Here is a 24,649-nt window from a genome sequence, read left to right on the forward strand (position 1 = left end):
ATTTGAGTGTTTTCTGTTGTGGCCATTAGTCATTCAAAGACACAAAAGTGGTAATGACATGGAAGCCTTTACCAAGGTTCCAGAAAGATGTTGAATCAAGTGAATTCTAATTTGCATTATAGACCTGATGATATTGGAGATGCCAAGTGGAGAGGCTGGACGGTGGCTCTCAGTCCCCAAAGGTAGGTGCCTCTACAGTCCCAATCTGGAGCCCAAAGCCTGGAAGACTCTTGGAGAGCCACTTAATTCAGTGGAGACCTAGAGACACTGGTTCTAATGTCAGGAAAGGAAGCAGCAGCAGCAATCAGAAACAGCCACTACCGCAAAGGCAAGGGGATCACTTTCCTCCTACTATGCACTATTTTATCTGGGCTGCTACCAGAATGTGACACCCACATTCAGGCAGGGTCTTCCCACATCAACCAAGACAATTGGAACAAGTTTTCAGTAGAAGCTCCCTAATCAGGTGATTCTGCTTTGTGGCAAGTTGACATTAAAACCAACCATAATAGTAAAGAAAGTGCTACAAAGAGTGACTCTGCTACACCCTCCTTTGCCAATTCTGTAGCAGCACAGACTTCTGTCCCTGTGAGCACAATAAGCATTCATTCGTTTATGGCATTTGTTTGCTTTTAACATTTGACTTCTTGCCACATAAAACATTTTTTATTCAGCTCAAATTATTTGTGCACTGTAGCTGAGATTAATCACATCACATTTCTTCTTAACATGACTAGAAGTTGTTATTTAATGTGTCTTCACCTAATGTCAAGATATTCAGGAATTAAAGTCATTAAATGCATAGTAAGCATAGATTCAAGAGAATAACAATGACTCTGAAAGAAAAGGTCTCACTAAAAAAGACAGAACATAGTGACAGAGACTACTTTAAACTACTAAAAGAAAATAATTGTCAGCCTCTAATTTTATATGAATGAATCTTTCAAATGCAGAGATGAAATAAAGGTGATGATCCAGTAAATAAAAATTATAAGCACTTATATCCAGTGAGAAACTCATTAAAATAAACCATAAGTGGCTCTCTCTGGAGTATGGGAAAATATAACTAAAATGCAAGAAGAGAGGCTATAACATGGCTCAGTGGTTAATAGCACTTGTTACTCTTGCAGAGAACCTGGGTTCAGTTCCAAGCACCCACATGGCAGCTTACAGCCCAATTCCAGGTGACCTAACACCCTCTTCTGAACTCTACATACACCAAGTACACACACATACTGCACAGATACAAGTTCTGGGAAATAGTTCATATACATGAAATAAAAACAAATAAATCTAAAACACAGAACCAAAGGAAGAAACAAAAATAATGTGCAAATGAGGGGCAAATACATGTGAATGTAACTCGGGGACAATAACTTCTTAAATGGAAAAGGCATGTACAATTAAAATATGGGGCAGAAGGAATGTCAAAGGATAGTGGGTGTCAGTACAGCATCCCAGGATCCCATCAACTTCAGAAAAGGGATAAAGCTTGGGGGCTGGAGAAATGTCAGTAAGGTGTTTGCTAGACAAGCATGAGGGCCTGAATTCAGATATCTGGCACTCATTTGTAAAGCCAGCCACTGTGGCTGGAACACACCTGTAATTCCAGCACTTGGGAGGCAGAGATCCCCAAGGCTTACTCTCTACCCAGTCTAGCCAAACTGACAAGGTCTACATTCAGGGTAAGGCACAATATTTAAAAAATAAGGTCGAGAGCAATTGAAGTAAAACACATGGTAACAATTTCACACACATATGTACACATGTATGTACACATGTACATATGTACATGGCAACACTCACACAAAAATCAGAAAGTGATAAAATTGGAATAGTTGGAAATAGAACATACTAAGTCATATTATAATCTTTCATGTCAGGACCTCTAGAAATAAGGTGATAGAATGTATAGTTAAGCAATCATCGAAGGGGAAAAGCAACGGGGACACAGGTTCTGCACAGAAGTATCCAGCTGATGGTCATTTCATTTTTGAATAAACAACACTTTTATTACAGTTTATGCCACCTTATAAACAGTTACATGAACTGTGGCTATGCTCGGATTTGCAGAAGTTTTGTTGACCTTCACGCACACAGTATTGTAAGTTTCACAATGTAGTTGATATTTCGCCTTACAGGCTATCCAGTTCTATAAGATAGGGGAAGAATCCATTGAGAAGCTTACCCATTTGTCAAAATACCCATTTCCTCCTGGGTAGTGAAGTACAACATGGTGCAACAAGGGATTCGTGAGGGAAATGGAACCTACACATCCCATGGAAATTACATCACACATGTATATTTCTTATATTGTTTCATTGGCATTCTTACCCACAATCTCTACTGATGGTGAGCTGGCAGACTGAGACCATGATCACATGAAGCAGTGTGTCCCAGAGCTTTCTGCATCATACTCATATGAGGCACAGTGTCCCCAGAGCCCTTCTGGGTCACTGTCACATGAGGAATGGTATTCTAGAATCTGTTTATTGATCATCTGTTGATTAGTTCTTAAAAACAACACAGCTGATTCCTGGAACTCATTTGGTGTCCATATCCCCAGTCTCATGGGCTGGGATCACACGAGGCTCAGTGCTCTGCAGCCTCCTGGGCTACAACTCTGTTGATTTCACTGCAACTCTACTTGGGCAACACTTGAAGACTAAACAGTTAAGTGGCTTTCAAGTGACTGTTGAATAGTGAAATCAGGTAGGATGGCCACAAGTATGGAGTAATTAATACCCTTGGAACAGCAGCAGAGTCCAGGACAATGAGTGGCTTCTTGGAGGAACACAAAGAAGCTAAACTCGGGAGGGAAAAAAAACAAAACATGATATAGGTTCTGCAAATAATTTCTTTTTACTGACAAACCCATTTTTATGCCCTAAATCAAGCTTAAGGATACAGTATCACTACATTCTCTAAGTGGACCTTGCATTTGGAAACAGTTAAACTGATCAACTGGGGGTCAATAAACAGATTTAAGACACTACAACAATAAACCCAGGACATCATAGTTACCCTAACAAAACAGAACTCCTATCACAACAAACCTTTAAATTATCCATGCCTTCATTCTAACTACCATAAAAAATTGTTGTAGATTCACGCTCATTTAGTATATGGAGCCCATCTAAATATATCAGCGCCAGCTCTAATGTCTACCTTAACATAAAAATGTGTCATGTGTAGAAACACTCATGTATATACACACATGAGGTTTACACTAAGAATTCTCTAAGGTCTCTGTAGATTATTTGTTAGAGTTTAAAGTGAGTTTCATAGATTCCCAATGATATGAGCATTTATTAATCAGACTTCTTGGTTGCAAATGACAGAAATCATGTTTAATGATAAAAAGCACAGAGAAACTATGGATACTATACACTATTCTGTTGTCTTTAAATTGTTTGACTGCTGAGAAAATAACAACTGATTAAAAAAATGCTGCTGGATTAATTCAATTTATATATTTTAAAAATACTTTGACTTAAAAATTTAAGTCTAAGGACAAGTTACTGGGAAAGAGGATTTCTATTTTTGTTTCCACAGAAAATGAAAAGCTGTAGATTCTTTCCAGATTAATGTGGTTTGATCAAGCCAGACCCCCTGAAACAGAGTCGCAGGTGATCCAACATTCAAAACAGTTGAGACACAGCAGCTTTGCAGACTACAGCACAGATTTCTTCATCTTCTTAGGATCCCCATGACAACGCCCACTACCAACAGGAAGCAGTTTGGAAAGAATGACGCCCAAATTACCAAATATTGTTTATAAATGTTTTTCTTTTCATTTAAATGTGGTTGGTTATAAATGGTTAATGACCACAACCAATCTCTTTTTAAAGGTAAAAAGGGGACTATGGTATAGATATGAATACTTTGTTTTAGAAGGGATTTTCATTTAAGGATTTCATTTAAGGTCAATTTTGTGATATGTATATTTCTCTTCTTGTTTAGGTGTTGTGTTTATATAGCTCTTTTAAAATGTAATGTATAATTTAACATGGATTATAGATAGTTACCTATGATAGTTAAAACTTAGAGTTAAGTCAGTTGGGTTTTCAAGATGTATTTGAGATGCATAGGCATTCTTCAAACCTTTCAAAGACCTACAGAATATGGCATTTAAAATGGTTTAAGGTTTTTCTTAACAGTGAGACACAACTACTCCTGGCAACACCACCTGTGTCAGAAAGGAAGTTGGACATTGAAACGAGTTATGAAGTTTACTTCCAATATGGCAAGACTGCTCTTGTCTGGACTGTTTCACTTTATGCTGTATAAACTAGACATGCAGGACCCACATAGAAGTGACTGCTGATTCAAGATGGACATTGCTACAAAGTTCCTGCTTCATGGAAGAATATGCCAGATAGTCTGCAGGACACAGAAAAAAGTGACTGACAAACTGCCAATACAGATGGACAGTTTAAAGTTTCCTGCTTTGCTGAAGAGTCTGCCAGACACACTATGGCCTATAGGCTGAAGATGGAAGATTACAGAAGAACTTTGGGTGACTGACCAGGCAGTCATTTCTCGAGTTTATATACTATCCTTCTGTGGTCTTTGAAGGATTTGAAGACAGATAGTTATGGTTATAGTTTTCCTTAGTTAGGCTTAAAGATAAGTTACATATAGGACTTTAGACTCACAAAGATAAAATAGATGATGAAATATTTTCTTAAATGTTAATGTACTAAATATTGTTAACTGTGATCCTTATTTGATAACTGTTGTGTAATATATTTTTGCTATGTTAAGGTTAAAACCCTTCTTTTTATTTAGACAGAAAAGAGGAGATGATGGGAGATGTCATTCTGTAAATATGTTTCTCATACTGGTTAATGAATAAAGCACTGTTGGCCAATAGAAAAGCAAGATAGGTGGCACAGGAAGACAAGGAGGAGAGAGGAAGTAGTAAGGAGGAGTCAACATATAAAAACTAAAAAACAGAGGTCCGGGCCCACTCTCCAGTAAGATGAGACCACATGGAAATACTTAGATTAATAGAAATGGGTTAATACTTAAGACAGAGCCAGCCAAAAAGAAACTAGTAACGGCCAACAGCATTATATCAAATACAGAGTCTCTGTGTATTATTTGGGGCTGGTGCCGCAGTGGGTCCAGGCCGTAAGGGAAAACCTACTTGCAACAATATGGCTGGGGGGTGGGGGGGGACTACTTGCAACAGTTCGGAAACAATTTATTGACAGAGATGAAAAGTGCATGGGTAGAATAGTTCAAAAGCTTTGTAATCCAATTACTCAAAGAATGTCAAGGCAATCTGTCTTCATCTCTTGACACACACACACCACACACCACCCCACTTTGTTCAGTGTTGCCTTATTTAATGACAAGCTTTTCCCAAAAGATGACCACACATAAATAAGACTTAAAAAAAATAATCTAAGTTGTTCTCGTTGTTGGTGGATACAGCATAAGCCCCATGACTGTCAGGCCTGTTCAGAGGCTCAGTCTATGCCATACCCCTAATTTTGATACCTGCACTGTGACTGTTGCCCTCTTCACTGTGTAATCACCCCTCAAGCTCATGGACTGAGAGCGATGCTGGAGTTTTCCCCTTTTGAAGAGTTAGCCACTGTTCAGATAGCAGAGAAAGAAAGGCAGTAGAGCAAGATACAAATAAATGTCCAGTACAAATACTTTGATAAGAATGTCGTTCATTAGAATTTCTGGGCCTGACTGTGAAACACCTGCAAAAGCGCAGATTTCAACGTGTTTCTCTGAATTTGAGAAGTCTGGTTTGTAGCATTTGAAATTACTGAAAGTCTAATTGCCACAGAAGCTCATGTGCTCAGCCATGCGGTGATTCCTCCCCCTCCTCTCCAGCTCCTCACTACCATTTAAACTGTCGCTTTTGATGGCTCTAACTTGATAGAGACATGTATTTATCATAAATTCTAGCTTATGACAAGAATGGAGGGGGAAATGTATTCTGCATGTTCTATATAATTTATTCATGATTATAGATGTTAGGCATTTAAAATTGGAAATTACCTAATGTGTTGCTACCTTCTGTATTGTAGAGACTTTTAAATGATGCTATAGAATAGATCATTACTTTGAAAGTATCCATATTTCTAAATTTTTCCTAATGCCCCAACTTGGCCATATAAGTAATAAAGAAAATAGTGCTTGCTTTCATTATTTTATACCAGTTATTAACTTATTGATTTGTTGTGGATATCATTGGTATTTCAGAGCTTCAATTTGAGCCTTATGAAACTGAAGAATAAAACATTGCAAATCATATTTCTGCCTTCACTATAAAGACTAATAAATTATATAAAATGTCTGTGACAAGAAATATGAAGCATTTTTCTTTTGCTCCCACTCTGCTCCATGCCAGACCTTACCAAAAAACCATCTCTCCTCATCCCCTTATCAAAATGGCTAGCCACTATAATGCGATAGAAACAGTGAGGAATATTTACTAAATTTGTCATTAAGAATATTTTAGGGGGCTGGAGGGATGGCTCAGTGGCTAAGAGCACTGTCTGCTCTTCCAGAGGACTCAGTTTCAATTCCCAGCACCCCACACAGCAGCTCTAAACTATCTGTAACTCCAGCTCTAGGAGATATGACATCCAAGGAATTTGACACCCTCACACAGACATACATACAGGTAAAATACCAATGTACATAAAAATAAAAATAAATAAATAATTTTTTTAAAAACCAAAAAAAAATTCCTAAAAAGAAATATTTGTTTACCTAGGGGCTAGAGAGATGGCTCAATGGATAAAGCAAGCACGGGGTTCAAAGTTTGGATCCCCAGCACCAACATAAATGTCCAGAAGGTATAGCAGCCATTTGAGAATCCAAAGACCCCAAAAGTGAAGACAGGGGATCCCCAGAACAAACTGGATAGCTAAGAACCAAATCAGTAAGTTTCAGGTCAGCCAGCAATAGACAGCAATCAAGTACAACATCTGACCTCAACCAGGTGGATCTCCACACCCAGGCCACACACATGCATAAGCACTCATATGCATGTACCTGCACACATTTGAACACGCTACACATACATACACCTGGAAAAAGTAAATCAAATGAATAAACAAAGTATTTATATAACTAAACAAAAATTTAAATCATCTTTTAGCGACATTCATGTGCAGGTTTCCATATACAGAGATTTTGGTGCACTGGCTTCCGTTTTAATGCTCCCTTTGGTTGCCTTAGTAAAAGAGTATAGCAATGAATAAATTAATGAAGAATTGGAGCAATGTGCTTGTTCTGGTACCAACATGCTTACCAGAGGGATGACCGAGTGGCTTTGGCAATGGAACAGTGCATCTGCGCAGAAGACTACTTGGAGAATTAGTTTGTATTTTACCCTCCCACATTCTGTGAAAACCAATTCACAGGAAAGAGGTACTTGGGCTCTGGGGGGGGGGGCAAGCATTTCAGCACTGACACAAGCATTAGTTTTAGCAGTGTTTCCAGGAGAACCAAAGTATCCATCTATGAGATGAACAGTAAGCTTATGCAGTTTAGTAAGAAACACATCTCATCAAGTAAGACACTATCCTTCGCTTTATAAAATAGTTGTGTTAGGCCAAACCATCGATAAAGCCAACAAGGATCATATGTTATAAGTGACTATTATTTAAAAAAATCATATGTATGCTACCACAGAAAGAAGGACACCAAATGATGAAATTGATCAAATTTACAAAGATGGTTTCAACCACACTCATGTCCCTTGGCATGGGCTATCCCTTCTCATGGGAATGTATCCATGTGGCAATTCATTTCTCTTCTGTAGCACTTTTCATGTTCCAGATGGTCCCGATCCTCAGGTCATAGTAATCTATTTAATAAAGATGAAGATTTTCCTGTCCTAGCCTTTCCACGTGATCTCTTATGTGACTTTTCCCTCCCAATCTCATATGTTATATAACAGTTTGAAGTTGTCAAATTAAGTGACATTTGAAAGTTATCAAGGGCAAGCCTCAGAGGGCCCTTTGAAACTCTGGCCCCTACCAAAGGCGCTCACAGCCTGGATACACATCAGCTGTGTGTGTGTCACAGATGCAGCAGTATCACCTAGAGAATTTCCTAATAGAAAAAAGTATCTAATCTGCTGTTCTGATGTGACACTAAAGGATAAACTTTCTTTTAAATTGTGTGGATGTGGGGACAGAAGATGAATCCACAGGAGTGTAAGTCCCTATGGGAGCCAGGACTGAGTCCCCTGCAGCTGAAGTTCCAGGCAGCCATGAGCTGCCCAAGTGGATGCTGAAAATGACACAAAGCTCTCTGCAGGACGGGTATGTGCTGTGTACCTCTGAGCCATATCTCTAATATCTAAATTATAACGTTTTTAATTTAGTTGATTTTTACTTTGCCTCAAAATGTAATACACAAGGACCAACAAGATGGCTCTGTGGGCAGGAGTACTTGTTCTGTAGGCCTCACAACCTGAGTTTAATCCTGGGAACCCACAATGGAAGGAGAGGACAGATTCCCTTATGTTGTTCTCCAACCTCCATGAATTCACCATGGCACACATGTGTGCATATGCACACACAACACAATAATAATAATAATAATAATAATAATAATAATAATAATAAATAAATGGTAATTCACAAAACCTAAATGACTGCTCAAAATTGAATCACTAAACTCTGCCTTATTGAAAAAAATGGTTTCTAAAAAGTAAATTCAGTGCCATTTATGAAAACTCATGTGCACTAAATTTCACAGTAAATATATGACTGGTCGATTTTAGATTAAATCACAAGCCCTGTGGTTCAGTGTACACAACAGTGCCAGTGTTATCAGGCACTCCTTCATCTACTCAGCTTGTTCACAAGCTATAACACTGGCAGAGCCAAGTAATGACTCAATGTGGAGGATGTTCTCAAGAAGAGAAGAAATAAGTCCAAAAACCGCTGCATAGGTCAACACTGGCATGAAGCTGGGGAAGAAAGGATAAATTTGGGTTTGACTTAAAAGACAAATAAAATATTTCTATTTGAAAGAATCAGGAAAGAGCAGCAGAGCGGCCGGGCTCAGAAGAAGAGTAAGATTTTAACAACAGCGGATTTTATGAAAGGACTATTCTATGAGAGGAGACAGAGGAACAGAGAACTGGGGCAATAAGTTGAAGAACTGACAAGAAGTCTGGCTTGTCTGTAAAACGGAGAGCAAGGGAGTAGTTAATGAGCACACCTGGCTGAATCAGAACATGGAATACACACTACGGCTGTCCAAATTTGCTGATGATTACAGGATACGCTGTGTTACATAAAAGGTGAGTAAGGAGCTGGAGGGATGGCCCAGTGGTAAGAGGACTAGCGCTCTTCCAGAGGACCCAGGCTCCAGTTTCAAGACATCTAGCACCCTCTTCTGGCCACCACAGGTGATGCAGGCAGGTGGTGCGCAGACGTTCACATAGGCTGTAGTCACACAAACACATAAAATATAAATACATAAATTTTTAAGCAAACGAGTAAAACAAGATGTATATTCTTAATATCAACTAATTAATATAGGGGTGGAACCGCCAGAAAATCTAGGAAACAAGGAGGACCCTAAGAGAGACATACATGATCCCCCTGAGAAGAGGAAAGGGTCAAAATCTAAGCAAAATGTGACCATCAGGGGAGAAGAAAGGGAGTTAGGAGAAAAAGAAGGGGAGAAGAGGAGGGGAGAGGAGGACATGAGGGAGCAGGAAGATTGAGTCAAGGGAAGAATAGAGAACAAGAAAAGAGATACCACAAAAGAGGGAGCTATTACAGGGTTAAAGAGAAATATGGCACTAGGGAAATGTCCAGAGACCTACAAAGATGACCCCAATTAACAATCTAAACAATGGTGGAGAGGCTACCTTAAATGACCTTCCCCAACAATGGGATTGATGACTACCTATCATAGAGCCCTCATCTAGTAGCTGAGGGAAGCAGAAGTAGATACTCACAGCTAAACACTGAGCAGAACTCCTGGAACTCAAATGCAGAGAAAGAGAAGTAATGAGCAAATGGGCAAGACAAAGCTGGAGAAACCCACAGAAATAGCTGACCTGGACAAGGAGGAGCTCATGGACCCCAATCTGATAGCTGGGAAACCAGCATAGGACTGACCCAGAACCCCTGAATGTGGGTATTAGTTAGGAGCACTGGGCAGTCTATGGAGCCTCTGGTAAGGGATCAGTACTTATCCCTAGTATATGAATGGACTTTGGGAGCTCATCCCACATAGAGATACTCTCTCAGCCTAGAAACATAGGGGAGGGCCTAGGCCCTGCCTCAAATGATATGACAGACTTTGAAGATTCACCCATAGAAGGCCTCACCCTCCCTGGGAAGCAAGGGAGGGACAGGAGAGGAAGGGAGGGTGAGGGAACTGGGATTGACATGTAAAACAAGCTTGTTTCAAATTTAAATAAAAAAATATTATTATAAAGAAAATGGGTGGAAAGTTTTGTGAGAAGAGATAAGTTGGATAGAGACCACTACAATACGGGGCTGACTGGTGCCAAGAGCACTGATCTAAGCCATCAGGTTTCCTACAAAAAGCCACATCTGTGATGGCATGAACTATATTGCTCATTTTCCCATCAAGTAACACAAATGAAATAAAACTTGGTTGGGTAAGTCATAAGGAGTGGAAAGGTACTATCTAGCCTTATCCAGGTGGAAAACTTATAGAACTTTTTTTCAATGCAAGGGAAGTTTTTAAGACTTGAGAGTAATTTTACAAGAGGAAATTTGGAAAACCTGATAGGGTGAGCCACATCTGTAATCCTACTGCTTATGAAGGAGCACAAGGATCACAAGCTTAAGATCAGTCTCTACTGGCAAGTGTGAGGCCAGCCTGTACTATGTGATGAGACCTTGCCTCCAAAAGGAAGAAGAAAAAGGAGTAGGAAGAGAAAGAACATGTTTAAAAAGAAAAAGAACTTCAGGAGGTTTGGAAACAGTATTTTCATTTACATATTCAGTAAATGTTTCTGAGTACCTACCTAGTGTGAATAAGTTTTGTAACATTTTTATTAGACACCGAGTTTGAAGTGCTCAGATAGATATTTCAATGGGAATGATGAGAGACTCCTTCCAATGTGCTTCTATATTTATTTTTTCTTTCTATTATTATTGTTGTTGTTGTTGTTGTTTTCTTATTTTACATATTGATCCCAGTTCCTCCTCCCTCCCTTTCTCCCATGTTCCCCTCCCTCCCATACCATTCACACACACACACACACACACACACACTCCACAGGGAGGGTGAAGCCTTCCAGGAGGGAATCAACAAAACCTGTCAAGTCATCAATGTGCTTCTATATTTAAAAGAGAAATCTCAATATGGCTTCCCAATGGCCCAGAACTTTAGTATGCAAGGGTATAATCATACATTCACATAAAAGTTCTGCCAGCCTCCAACTTATTACGTTTACTTTTGTAAAGCTGATTTACAACTTCCATCTTAAAGAGAATTTTCTAGACTTTCTTTTTCCCAAGGTGAAATGACAGTATGCCAGGCATTGTACTCCACACCTGTAATGCCATCACTTAGGAGAGAGGAGGGAGGAGGATCATCCTCGGGTACATAGAGAGCTAGAGGCCAGATGGGGTTACAAAAGACGTCTCAAAAACACAGGGTGCAAAAGGAGCTTAGAAATACCGCTGCCCATAAGTAACTCTGGTATTAAGGATTTAATCAAATATGATAACCCTACATGAATAAATTCTACATAACACAGGAATTGGCATTTTTCTAACCATGACCAACGTTTCTGATATAAGTTGATACAACTAAGACATCACAATTTCCAAAACTTTTCATTGTCCTAGTCAAAGGGGTTTTCAAACCTATTAGACTGTAGAACTGTTCCCCACCCCAGAGAGCTTTAGAAAAATATTGAATTTAACTTATTTCTCTCAGAAAATGCTTGCCATTAATTTCTCTTAACTCAAATTTAGAGAACAGCAAACACACTTTGCCCATACCAGAGTTAGAGGACATTCAGAGTCATCTTTTTGAAACTTCCATTTGTAAACTAGTATCTTATGTTTGGGGTGATTCCCTTCAATTTTAGAGCATAGAATAAGATTAGCATAGAATAAGACTAGCAAGAAATTAAATAATTATTAATCATCTGTAATTGCTGCATAGGCTTCTGTGACTTGTCTCTATAAGCCATCATCTTAACATTCACATGTATATTAAGGCACATACAGTATATGGTATGCCTCTCTCTGTGTGTGTGTGTGTGTGTGTGTATGTGTGTGTGTGTGTGTGTGTGTGTGTGTGTGTGTTTGCCAGCATTCTTTATAAACTGTTAATATTTTATGCCAAGACTGCAGGCTTTCTATCCAGTCTAATTCTCATCACAGCTAATAGGCATCTATAATTATTAGTTACTAAATTAACTATTGTGATTGACTTCTGATAACTCCACTTATATTTTTGATAATGTGTAAGAAGAGCTCTCCTTGATTTTAATCTAAAGCATAAAAAGTCCATTTAACCTCAACAGCCTTAAAAGACTTCCTAATTGTGGGTTCTTTGTGTAATAACAGCATTTTGCCTTCTCAGGCATTTGTTTCCCTGCTGATCCATTCTTCAAGATAAATAGCTATTTCCATGTTTTATTGGAAATAGAACATACATAATTGGACCCAATGAACAGCATCTATCCTTAAAATGTAGGCAATCTGTATGGCATGTAATGTGGAATGCCAAATCCTCTTCTTCTATTATGGCACAGGGAAGCTGAAACAGATATGTTTCACATCTCAGAGGAGAACTTTGAAGGGAAATATTTTATTCTCTGGTGAGGTTTAACATATATCAATCAAGGTGAAAATAATTCCTTAATTATGCCTTATATGGCTAACCCAATAAAGAGTATAGTTTGAGAGACCAACTAAAAAAGGAAATGAAAAGAAAAATGTTACCTAAAACAGTACTCAAGGGTGCAGCTTCTGTCAGGTCCTTGAAAATGTCCCAACTCAGTGATGAGATGAAGTATCTCCTTAGGAAGTGAGTGTGGCATGATGGGAATGCATATGAGCTGTGCCCTGAAAAGTGAGCCACCATGCTCAGAAGGACCTTCAGTGTTGAGGAGACCCCTATTCTAAACCTCCATACCCATGCCGTAAGCACTGTCATGATGACAATAAACAATATGAAGTAAGACAGTGCAAGTTTGTGGGTTTTTAAGCTATGTGGAATAGAATATTTAATAAGTTTGGAGTTAGTGGCCATTTTAAGGACATCTACAGATTACAATAGAACTTCATATTTTTGCAGCAATAATTGACCCAAGAATAGCATCATGGGGTGACTGTACTTTTATAAGCACTCTTGGGAAAATGATATAAGAAAACATTTTCACTTCATTTATTCTGCACTTCTAGCTAATGAGACACTGCATTAAATATTTCCTAAGGCCTGGAGTCTGGCTGTGGTAGACTTTAATTTTCTAGTTATATATTTGAAAGGAAAAAAAATAGAAACAAAAATAAATAAATAAAACATGTTAAGGTTAATAGACATGCCCTAGACCATTTTCCTTTGTAATTTATTACCCTTCCCATGATTATTTATTGAGTGTCAACTCTGCACCAAGCTCTTTTAGTTCTTGGGAATATAGGGATGAACAAAACAGAAAAACTACCTGCTTTTGCTCATCATGCTTACAGACAAGGATGAAGCAAAAGACAAATACATTAAAAAAAATAACTGCATTTTGCTTCATGCTGTGATGAGACTAAATGTGATGGATATGCATAAGATCTGATTGTGTGGCCCTTCCAAGTATGATAAGAAGCTATGAGATGTCATAAGCAAGAAGGAAACATATCAATTTACATTTTGACAAGTTCTGTTGAACTAGTATATGGGTATCAGATGATTATGAGGCAAAGGGAAACACAGGATGTTCAGTAAGTTAGTGTAAGAAAATGCTGATAGCGTATGTTAGTATATGACTAGGACAAAGATTACTAGAAACAAACAGATTTGAGAATTGGCATTTTGGTGATAGAACACACAGACAGTGACTTCTGTGGGTGTAAGTAAAGTTAAAAGAGGAACAGGTAACATTTTACAGGCTTTGAGGAGACAGCAAGGATGCTGTTCTTGTCTTGGTATTAGTATCAGAAACATCAAGCTGTTGTAATAATAGCCAGACCCCGAGGACATAGGTAAGTGGTAGAGTCTGCCTAGCAAGTTCAAGCCCCTTCGTTTAATCCACCACGATAACAAAATTATTATTATTTAAAAATCTAGTGGCAAAGGTTTATTTCTCACTCTTCCTATGCTCTCAGCACAGATCTGCAAGAACCATATTCCACTCAAACGCTTAGAGACCTCGGATAACAGGGGTTTGCCACACCGTACTTACATCAGCCCCATCAGTGTCACCAGATACCAGACTGATGATGAAGGGAACTGGGAAACAGGTACTGGTGCTGCTGCTTATGGTGATAGTGACATAGTATATTTAAGATGGAGTGCAAGCTAAACCACAGTTGACCAGTAGTTGTCACATGGCCATGCCTACTGTGAAGATGACTAAGAAACAGTAAGTATCAATAAAATATTTACTAAAATATCTACCTATAAGTTCTAAGATTCTTACTAATCATTCCTATTTGTTTTTCTTGAGCATCGTATATAAGTCATGGAGATTTTAGTCAATTTCTAATAATGATATCTTATCAAAGTATTTGCCAAGAACAAACTAGAAGAGGCTGAAGAAATGTCTCTGCAGTTCAGAATATTTCAAAAGAACATTAAGATTTTAAAGTAAATTCAATAAAGTGTTCGGGAGGAAACTGTCTTACTGATGACATCCTCATTATATTCCAAACTAATGACATAAATGTCAGAGGAAACACTGCATACCATTCTAAGCAAACAATCTATATCAAAAATAATTTATGAAAGTATCCCAAGTAACATGGATTCAACTGTAGTCATATTTTTGCTTAAAATTATGTTTTCAACTATGTATGCATTTTGGGGGATACAGAATAAAGTACTTTTTAAATTTGATAGTAATAGACCAAATTATACTATAGAAGAAGCTTATATAAATCAATTTTTATAAAGTAATACATTTCAAACATCCTGTGTGTGTGTGTGTGTGTGTGTATGTTTGTGTATGGAGTAATTATTAACAAAGTATTTGATAGCTACAAATAAAATGAAAAAAATATATATTAGTATTCTAATGTTATCCAATATCTTTTAATCAACTTTAAGAAAATTTCATTGGAACAAAGGTCAAAGGTTATAACTAAAGATAGGGAGGCAAAAAATAAAAACTTATTAAAGCAATACAAGTGAAAGTAATACCAAGCCAAAGAAAGTAGAAATTATAAGCAATAAGGTAGAAAATGATAAGGAAACACTTAGCTCATACTGTGACCCATGTATGGTAGTATATAGTAGTATATAATAGCACACACATGCTGTTAATCCCAACACTGGGAGCTATAGGTAACATAAGCCAGTTTCCTTTTCTCCTTTTTCTGTAGAAATATTTTCTAGTATCTCCCTGAAGTATAAACTTGAATTAGTTCTCTGATTATAAATTCGTTTGGATTTGCTATTCAGAGTGGCCGATGCCGACCAAGTTCATCAGATAACCCGCACAAACAAGCATTGTTAAACAGGGCTTGAAAACTAAAGGAAATGTCCTCAGTGCTTCTCAACAGTAGTTCTCAACCTTCCTAATGCTACAACTCTTCAATACAGTTCCTCATGTTGTGGTGACCCTCAACCATCATTTTCATTGTTACTTCATAACTGTGAGTTTGCTACTGTAATAAATGATAACATAAAATCTGATATTTCAGATGTTCTTAGGCCACCGCTGTGAAAGGTCATTCAACCCCTGCAGGGGTCCTGACCCACAGATTAAGAACCACTGGTTTAGACTATAGCTAAATAACTGAAAATGCACATTTTAAAACCACATAATTAGTGATAATTGATATCACTAGTGAATATTGTCACCCAGATGCATGGACAGAGCAAATGTCTGAGATGAACTGTCAAGGAACTGCATTTAGCATGGATTTTTGAACTGTCAAGGAACTGCATTTAGCATGGATTTTTGACGGGGACCATCTTTCACACTAAAGCCAGATGGTGTTCATGCCCCACAGTAATATCTTTCAAGAACCTTTGACACCTAAATATATTAGTAAATCTTTCTGGAACAAATAAAAATATAGCACTTATCAATATTTGCTGTGATTGAAACAAAACTTTTCTCCCTTCTCATGACTACCACCTTCCAGACAATGGGCAGGACTGTTTGGCTGCTACTGAGGCCCAAGGTTGTGAATCGCATTTAGCTCTGTCTCAGACACTGCTCTTTTCAATAGATCACACATACCCCGCCCAAGTAGAAAGATGGGTGTAACAGAAGGAGATAGCGGTTTCTTTTCTGTGCTGTATTCTCATCTACTGTATAATTGCTTTTGTCCAGCATCCAGATTAGTTCCCTGAACTGATTCTTCCCACTAAATCTTCCCATCACATTCTCATTCTATGAAATATTTATATGTTATAGTTCCGGGTACTAGGAAGAGGAAATCCCATTTTCGAGTCTATTTTTAAAATTCTATCTCCAATTTCGGGTCAAAGGTATAGTTGTATCTTTTCCGAGAAAATCTCCGCATTTCTCCGGTATCATCCCCTGCTACCGACAAGGCTGTGAGGCAGGGAAAGGAAGAAAATCCCTGTGTATAGAAAAGGCAAAGGAGTGCTCAATTCTTAACAGCCATGAGAACTTTACTACTTTCTAAATACGTTCACCTCGGCCACCTAGCTTGATAGACAAATAATGCACGATGATGTTGTGGGTTGTGGTCTAAAAGTTATCAATGGCATAATTACCAATTCCCACAAAATTCCTTAGATACAAAAGGATGCTTGTTGGTCACATTGCTCCATCATCTTGGGCATCGTTGTCATCACCCTGCTCTGATTTTCACTGGGTCACTAATCTCAACTGTCCCTTTCCTAAAGATGGAGGATGGGGGAGGATTTGAAGAATGTACCTCTGCCCAGTCATCTATCATCAGCTGGAATTTGCATTGCTGAAAAGGAAACGAAGCTGCAGGGTCTTTCTCTGACCCTTATCGCTTCTATCAATTTTAGTTAGAAAGGTTGTGAAAGTCAGGACTGTTCCAGGCACATCATAAATCCTGCAAGGATTATACACAATCCCAAAGACAGACTTCTGACTCAGGGGAGAGCCTAGAGCATCCTATTCCAGTTGTTGTTACTGTTCAGCATGCTTACTAATATTAAATCTGAACATCAACCATCTAGAAAAAGAAAATACATTTCTAGCAATAGGGGGTAAATAATTCCATGTAGGTAACATTGGGTAAGACATGCAATACAAATAAATATTAAATAATAGTTCTGTAAAAGCAGTCTAATCTTTGGTGGAGAATTATAAAAACAATTCACCAAGACTTCTGATTTGGGCAGGGCACAGACAGTTTTGATTGTCTTTGTGGTGTCTACCATGGACTCAATGCATCAAACAAAAATTCCTGTGTTGGAGCTCTAACTTCTGCAGAGACAGAGTTAGATTAGATGAAGAGGTACAGGCCCTCTGTGAAGGGGGCTCAGTGCTTTACAGGAGAGCAAGATTACCATGTGAAAATTCAGTGAGAATGAGCCATTTACAAACCCAAAACACAGAACCTTGGATTTAGTACTGAAACTTAGCACAACTAGAGCCATTTCAGAAAAAAAAAGATCATTAGGACCTATTAAGACATAACTATTTTATGTTACTTGTTCACCAATAGTAAATAAAACATTGCTTCAACAGAATAGGATGGAAGATGGAGGGTTTGTATGTGACTTTCCAGAAAGAGGAAGGTATATGATGGGAAAGCCATGGGTGGTAGAAGTGTCTTGCAGAAGTAAGAAAGTGGGAATGGATCTCAACAGAAATCCTGAGGTCTGTTCTATGGAACAGCGCAAGCACTGAGGACTGAAGGTCCCCAGGAACCCACAATTTCACATCGCTCTCTCCTCTCATCTGTAGTTACACTGTAGGAGGGATCATCCCACACCTCCGTAAACCCATCTTGTTACAGTGTACTTTCCAGCCCAACAGAACACATAGCTGCATAGATAATATATCTTTTCTCAACCCATGAGTACTGACAAGTGTGAGGAATAGTGTTTGATGAGAAACCAATCATACTGATGAAATTGTTTTAGAAACATGAGTAATTTCACAACTCTCAGCATCCCCCCCATAGGCATCTCCAAGAGTTATTACTCACTTGTATTATTTAATTAGACGTTATTATTTAATTCATTAAATATTCAAATATCTATGCAGTACCTGAGAAATCACAAACACTGTTCCAAGGACAGGTGAAATCGTGGAGAACAAAATTAAGCCCACTTGGTTTGCCTTTCTATTGAGAAGTTGGAAAGTTTGAAACTTCCTTAATGGAAAAATATTTTTTCCATGCATGTCCATACTATGTCTCCTTTGATATCTCCTTTTTCTGGTCTGTTAAATAAGACTAATGTAATCCCACTGAACAGACAAGAGTGCTTGAGAGTGGAATGTGCTGTGGTATGGTTTTGTCTCCATCCAGATTGGTGAAAAGTTGTATCTCTGAAGAATGATGCATGCAACAAGCAGCTAAAATCAGCTGCCAGAGTTCCTCGGACTGGATCAAAATTATCAGGGTCATTGGGTACTTTTTAAAAGTTAAAAATAAATAAATAAATGCTCTAATCCAGATCTGTGAAATTACAATTTCCTGTGGGAAACTGCAAGGAGATTTTTTTTTTTTTTTTAAGTCACACTCAAGTAGAAAAGTCATACCTTTAAGCCTCACATGAGAACCAGACATGACAAAGCAATGCACTCCTCTTGGTCTGAGGGTGCTAATTTAATTGCACTTAAGAATCATTTATTTTTGTAACACTTCAGTTAACTCACACTCAATTTCTAATACCCAGCAAAGGAATGGCTCTTTAAAACAGAACCACTTTGAGTAAGCCCTCAGTTTTCATGCTTATCTGGCTGTCACAAGCATCTACAGAGCGATTAACTTCTAAAGAAGTTCTGGAAAAGGAAAACAGAATTTCTAGGAGTTTATTTTCTTTGAATAGCTAAATCAAATCAAATACAGGTGACTCTGCTCTAAATAGCCTTTGACAATTATTTTTTGTTAGACTTTAATGCTAAAGATTTGACTGATATGTGCAAAGTATTGCTATCCTTTTTAATACCATTCTCTACTTATTAAAAGTTAAATGTGAAAGCATGGCTGTACTTTATTTAGAATGGTAGTTGTTCTTCCATATGTCGATAACTTGATGATGTTTTGAGTCTGTGTAAACTTCCTTGCACTGATTTTGATCATGATGTATCACCTTTCTGAGTTATTTATAATCTCATCAAGTCATTCATCTAATAAAATACTTTAAATTACTTCCTCAGATAATGTCAGATCATAATGACTCAAAATAGTACTCTGTGCTGTCCCATTGGATATTTATCAAAGTGTTTCTTTTGAATATGTTAAGAAAGTTTAAAAAAGGAAGAGCTCTTCTTGGATTGAAATGTAATTTTCATTAAAATCTATTAAGAACAAGCCCATCTTGTCCTTTTTTTAAAGTGAAAGGATTTTGTGTTATGTTAATATTCATTATTATTATTGATTTAGGTTAAAACTGAGTATTTTCAAACTATCCAAAATCTTTTACCTACTCTGAAGAAGAAACCACCACTCATAGCCACTGGGAAACTCTTCTGAGCATCCAGATGCTGGGGAGTTTTTTATACTACTAACAAACACAGGTTTAAATTAACCAATATGTCTCCATGGATTAATTTATTTCTATGCTCTTTCACATTATCCGTTTTCATATTACAAGTGATATTGAGCCATTCCCCCTCCAAAAATTCATTTACATTTTTTATTATAACTCTATAAGGAAAAATCAAGACTTGCAGCAATTTGAATATTAAATTTGTCACTTCTAGCTAGCTCCTAAATAATCAACAGCTAGAAGCCTAAGAAGAAATACCACTGTTGCCTCCAGATTTTCCACACTTACACTTCAGGACAGTATCATCCTTCCTGCCTTACTCTCACCTGCTTCCTTAAGAGAGGCTTTGAGGGATAGGAGAAATGACTCAGTGAAGTATTAATGTACGGGGATGAAGACTTTAGTTCAGATATCCAATACTTACCAAAACTGCAATATAGGCTGTGGTACAGGTTTGTAATCCCAACACAGAGAGGTGGAGACAGGAGGATTTGGTGAGCTCATTGGCTAGACAGATTAGCAGAATCAAAGAACTTCAAGTGCAGGAAGAGACAATGTCTCAAAACATGAAGTTGAGAATAACCAAGGAAGACACCCATCAACATCAATTTCTGACCTATACACACACACACACACACACACACACACACACACACACACACACACACACACGCACGCACGCACGCACGCACAACAAAGAAAGAGAGATACCGAGAACACATAAGTGAGACAGTGTGACCCACAGAGACAATGAGAAACACACATATAAAATCACACCACAGAGATAAAGATGGGGTTTTATCCTACCAACAGCAATAGCAAGGTAGAAAAGGAAGAAGTAATCTGATGACTATGAGAAAAATCTAAAACACACATAGAGTGATAAATTATTTAATCCTTGGTACTACTCATAGGTTTAACCAGCAGATAGAAAGAAGGTAGCCATGTCTCTGTCCTATAACACAGTGACCAGCAGATAGCCTCTAGGTACTTGTAACTGTGAAGGGATGTCAAAATAAAAGAGCAGGGGAGTGGAAGAGTGAAGGACATAGCTCTGTAGTTAAAGTACTTGCAGTAAAAGTATAAAGACTGGAGGGCATGCCCCCCATCTTACAGATCAAAAGACAAATACAGGGAACACAGGAGCAAGCTGTCTAAGGAGACTAGCCATATCTGTAGGGTCTGAGTTTGACTGCAAGCCCCTGGCTCAATGAACAAGGTTGAAAAGTAATTGAGGAAGATTCCAGATACCAACCTGTGGCCCCCACATGCTGGGGCATACACATGCTATTGACTTACATACACATGTGCCTACACACATGCATATACATATACCACATACATAAAAATGAAAAAAGAAAAAATTAAACAGCTGAATTTTAGAAAGGAAAGCAACAAAAAAAAAAAATGAACCAAGAAAGCATGTTGGCAGAAATTCTCAGTCCTGACAGTTAGCTCTATCCCATCAGGTGGCTCCCAAATAACCACACAGAGACTTATTATTAGTCATGAATACTCAGTGCATATCTTAGGCCTGTTACTAAGCAGTTCTTACAACTTAAATTAACCCATATTTCTTATCTAACCTCTACCACATGGCAGTACCTTTCTTCAGCATAGCATATTCATCCTCTTCTTTATGCATCTCCTGGTGACTCCTCCCTTCTTCCTCCAAGAATTCTCTTAGTCATCATCTCCCATCTAACCTCTTTCTGCCTAGCTATTAGCCAGTTAGCCCTTCATGAAACAAATCAGAGCAATACATTTTCACAGTGTACAAAAAGATTATTCCACAGCAAGAGCAAGATCCATTTGGCTCTGGAGAGAAGTGACAACCCCAGAGATTTAAAATATGTTAGACGTTAAAGAGGCCTGGGGATATAACTAATTTGATAGAGTGCTGACATAGCATGTATGAAGCCCTGGGCTCAGGCTCCAGCAACATAGTTACCAGGAGTAGAACATACCTACAATTCCAACACTGTGAAGGGGAAGGCAAGAGGATCAGGAGTTCAAAGTCATCCTGATGTATTGTAAGTAGTTTTGAGGCCAGCTTGAGATACATAAGATACTGTCTCAAAAAAAAAAAAAAAAAAAGAGGAATGAAGAGAAGGGAAGAAGAAATAAGAAATTAAAAAGCAAAATTTTAATCTGCTCTCTACTAGAGACAGTGTTATCCCAGACTTTATAGTCTATCTGGCACCATTCACCATTGATTTAGAACATATGTTATAATAAGTCCATGCTAAGGAAAAAAATTAGTTCCACAAATTAAGCTTACATTATTTTCTAGATAAGTATTCAAGAGAGATGCCCATCATAGAAAGTGTTATACAAACTTACATCTTTGGTAGTTTGGGAACTTTTGTTGCTGCTGTTTGTGAAACAATCCCTTCCTGTCAGTCTCAGGAGAAATCTGGCAGGGAGAAGATATTCTTGTGTTCTTTATCTTCTAATCATAAATTGTCACTAGGAATTTGGTATGTAAGGGCTATCAGTCTGACTTACCTCCAAACTGTCTTTCACATGCATCTATCAAGTTCTCTGCTTTCTTGCTTTCTTCATTGAATGATACCTCTTCAGATGGTCAAATTCTCTCAGCATTAAAAATTAAAATATCCATATGTGTGAGAAAATGACATGATATTCTGTTCCTTTTTGTAATTTCCTCCGAGGAAATATTTTAAGACTTTGGCAAAGAAATTACAAATATCTTCGTCATAAAAAAGATTATTATGCTGTCAATCATCATTTAATTATGGCAACCAACATCAGATTTTTATTTACTTTTCTTTGTCACCTTAGAAATGCCCAAGAGCTCAAAATCTCAGTAACATTAAAGTATGATATCAGATTGCTTACATTTTTTTTAAAGGCGATAAGGAAGGTTGTTGTGTGAGACAGCATGCAGATTGATCAGAAACAAGTCAAGAAGTAGTTCTGCAAGAACTGGTTACACTATAGGGGTAGAAGAAAACAGAAATTAACCCTAAACATCCTACATAAACAAGCAAATGTTCAGTTGTTAGCTTGTGAGAATGAAGTAGAACACCTTCATGAATTTGGAAGAAAGATTTCTTAAATAAAGCATCAAAAAGCCACAGGAAACGATATGATCATCTAAAATGGAAAGCAATTAGACTGGAGGGAAATGTTCACAAATTGCCTATCTAACAGTGGTATGTAGCTATTTCCTTTGAGATTAAAGCCTTCCATCTTGGAAGGAAACTTCTTAAGACATGGAATATAAAGGAGAAATGAAACACAATGGGATATTTTGAGGCAGGATGTTTCCAAGGAGGTAAAACAACAGGGTGTACTGGAGGGGAGGAGAAATACTTAACCCTGCAGGGAATCCCAGTGACAGAAAGAAAACAACTCAGAAAAGCTTCAGGAAGTCCCTGAAACTAATCATATTCACTAGGCCCTTCCTCCCCAAGAGTATATAAGCAGTAAAGACTGTCATGAATCACTATGAAAAAAGCAAGCTGAAAAGAAGGGTCTTGGAGAAGCTAATCTACTTAAAAGAGGTTCAGATCTAGCAGGCAGTATGAGCAGAGACCAGGCAGAGCCCCCACTGAACTGCCTAGAAGCAACAAAGGCCAGCCAAGGTATCTATAAGAGGCTCACACCAACTGAGCCACCAGAAAAAGACATCCTCTAATCTGCTGAGCTGCTTTCTGGCTGTGTAGCATGCTCTAGCTTTTTAGCTTTTGTGAGCTGTCACCTGTGACTGGGTGGACTTTGTTTTGCAACTATCTTCAGGTCATTTCTGTTGCTGTAAGTAACTCCAATTAAAATTCCTCGGTTCACCAAATTACATTTCAGTGCAATCTGTACTTTGAATATTGTCAGTTCCCTATCTAGGGTGTGTAGATATTTACATGTTCAGGATTTACATCCCAGGAATGGTGTCATACAACAGATAGCAGGTTAGACTCTTATAATTCAGTAACAGAAAAAGAACTAAAAATTTACAAAGGACTGAAACAGACATTTCTCCAACAAAGATGTAAAGAAGATAGCCCATAGATATGGGAGATGGTCCTCAACACCACTAATCACCAGGGGAAAGTACACTAAAAACCAGTGGGAGATATTACACATGCAAAACAATACCATCCTCTCCCCACCAAGAAAATAAAGTCTAAAAACCTATAAGAAAACAAATACTCACAGCAATGTAGAGAAAAGTAAACCAAGACACTATCAAAATTGAACATAGATTGGTCAGTCACTGTGAAACCTTATTCCTAAAGTAAATAAGTAGAATTTCCATATGAACCAGCAATACCACTCCTGGGTGCAAAAACACAGGCAATCAAATCACTACCTTGGAAAGACATCTGTGCCCCATGTCCACTGCAAGATTATTTACAGCATCTAAAGTATAGGAACAACATAAATGTGTGTCAACAGTGAATGGGCAAAAGAAACCCTATCAACCTACACAACTGAATATTATTTGGCATGTGGTCTGAAAAGAGGGACCCCTAGCATCATCCACAATATGCATGAACCTAAAGGACACTACACTTCATGAAATAAGCCAGTTACAGAAAAGAAAAAAATTGGCTATATAATATCATTTGTATGTGTAAGCTGAAAACATAAATAACCATTACAGAAAAATGAAGAATAAAATTGTAGGTATCAAGGATGAGTATGAAGAAGGAAAGCAGCAAGATGTCAGCCAAAAAAAAAAAAAAAACACAATGGTCAGATTCATAGGATGAACATGTATAGAGGTCTAATGTTCACCATGAAAAGAAAAAGTGTATTATACTTAAAACTTCCATTATATTAGGATACAAATATAGTAGTTGTA

The sequence above is a fragment of the Phodopus roborovskii genome, unplaced genomic scaffold, assembly GCF_943737965.1.
Source record: "Phodopus roborovskii unplaced genomic scaffold, PHOROB, whole genome shotgun sequence".
Lineage (NCBI taxonomy): Eukaryota > Metazoa > Chordata > Mammalia > Rodentia > Cricetidae > Phodopus > Phodopus roborovskii.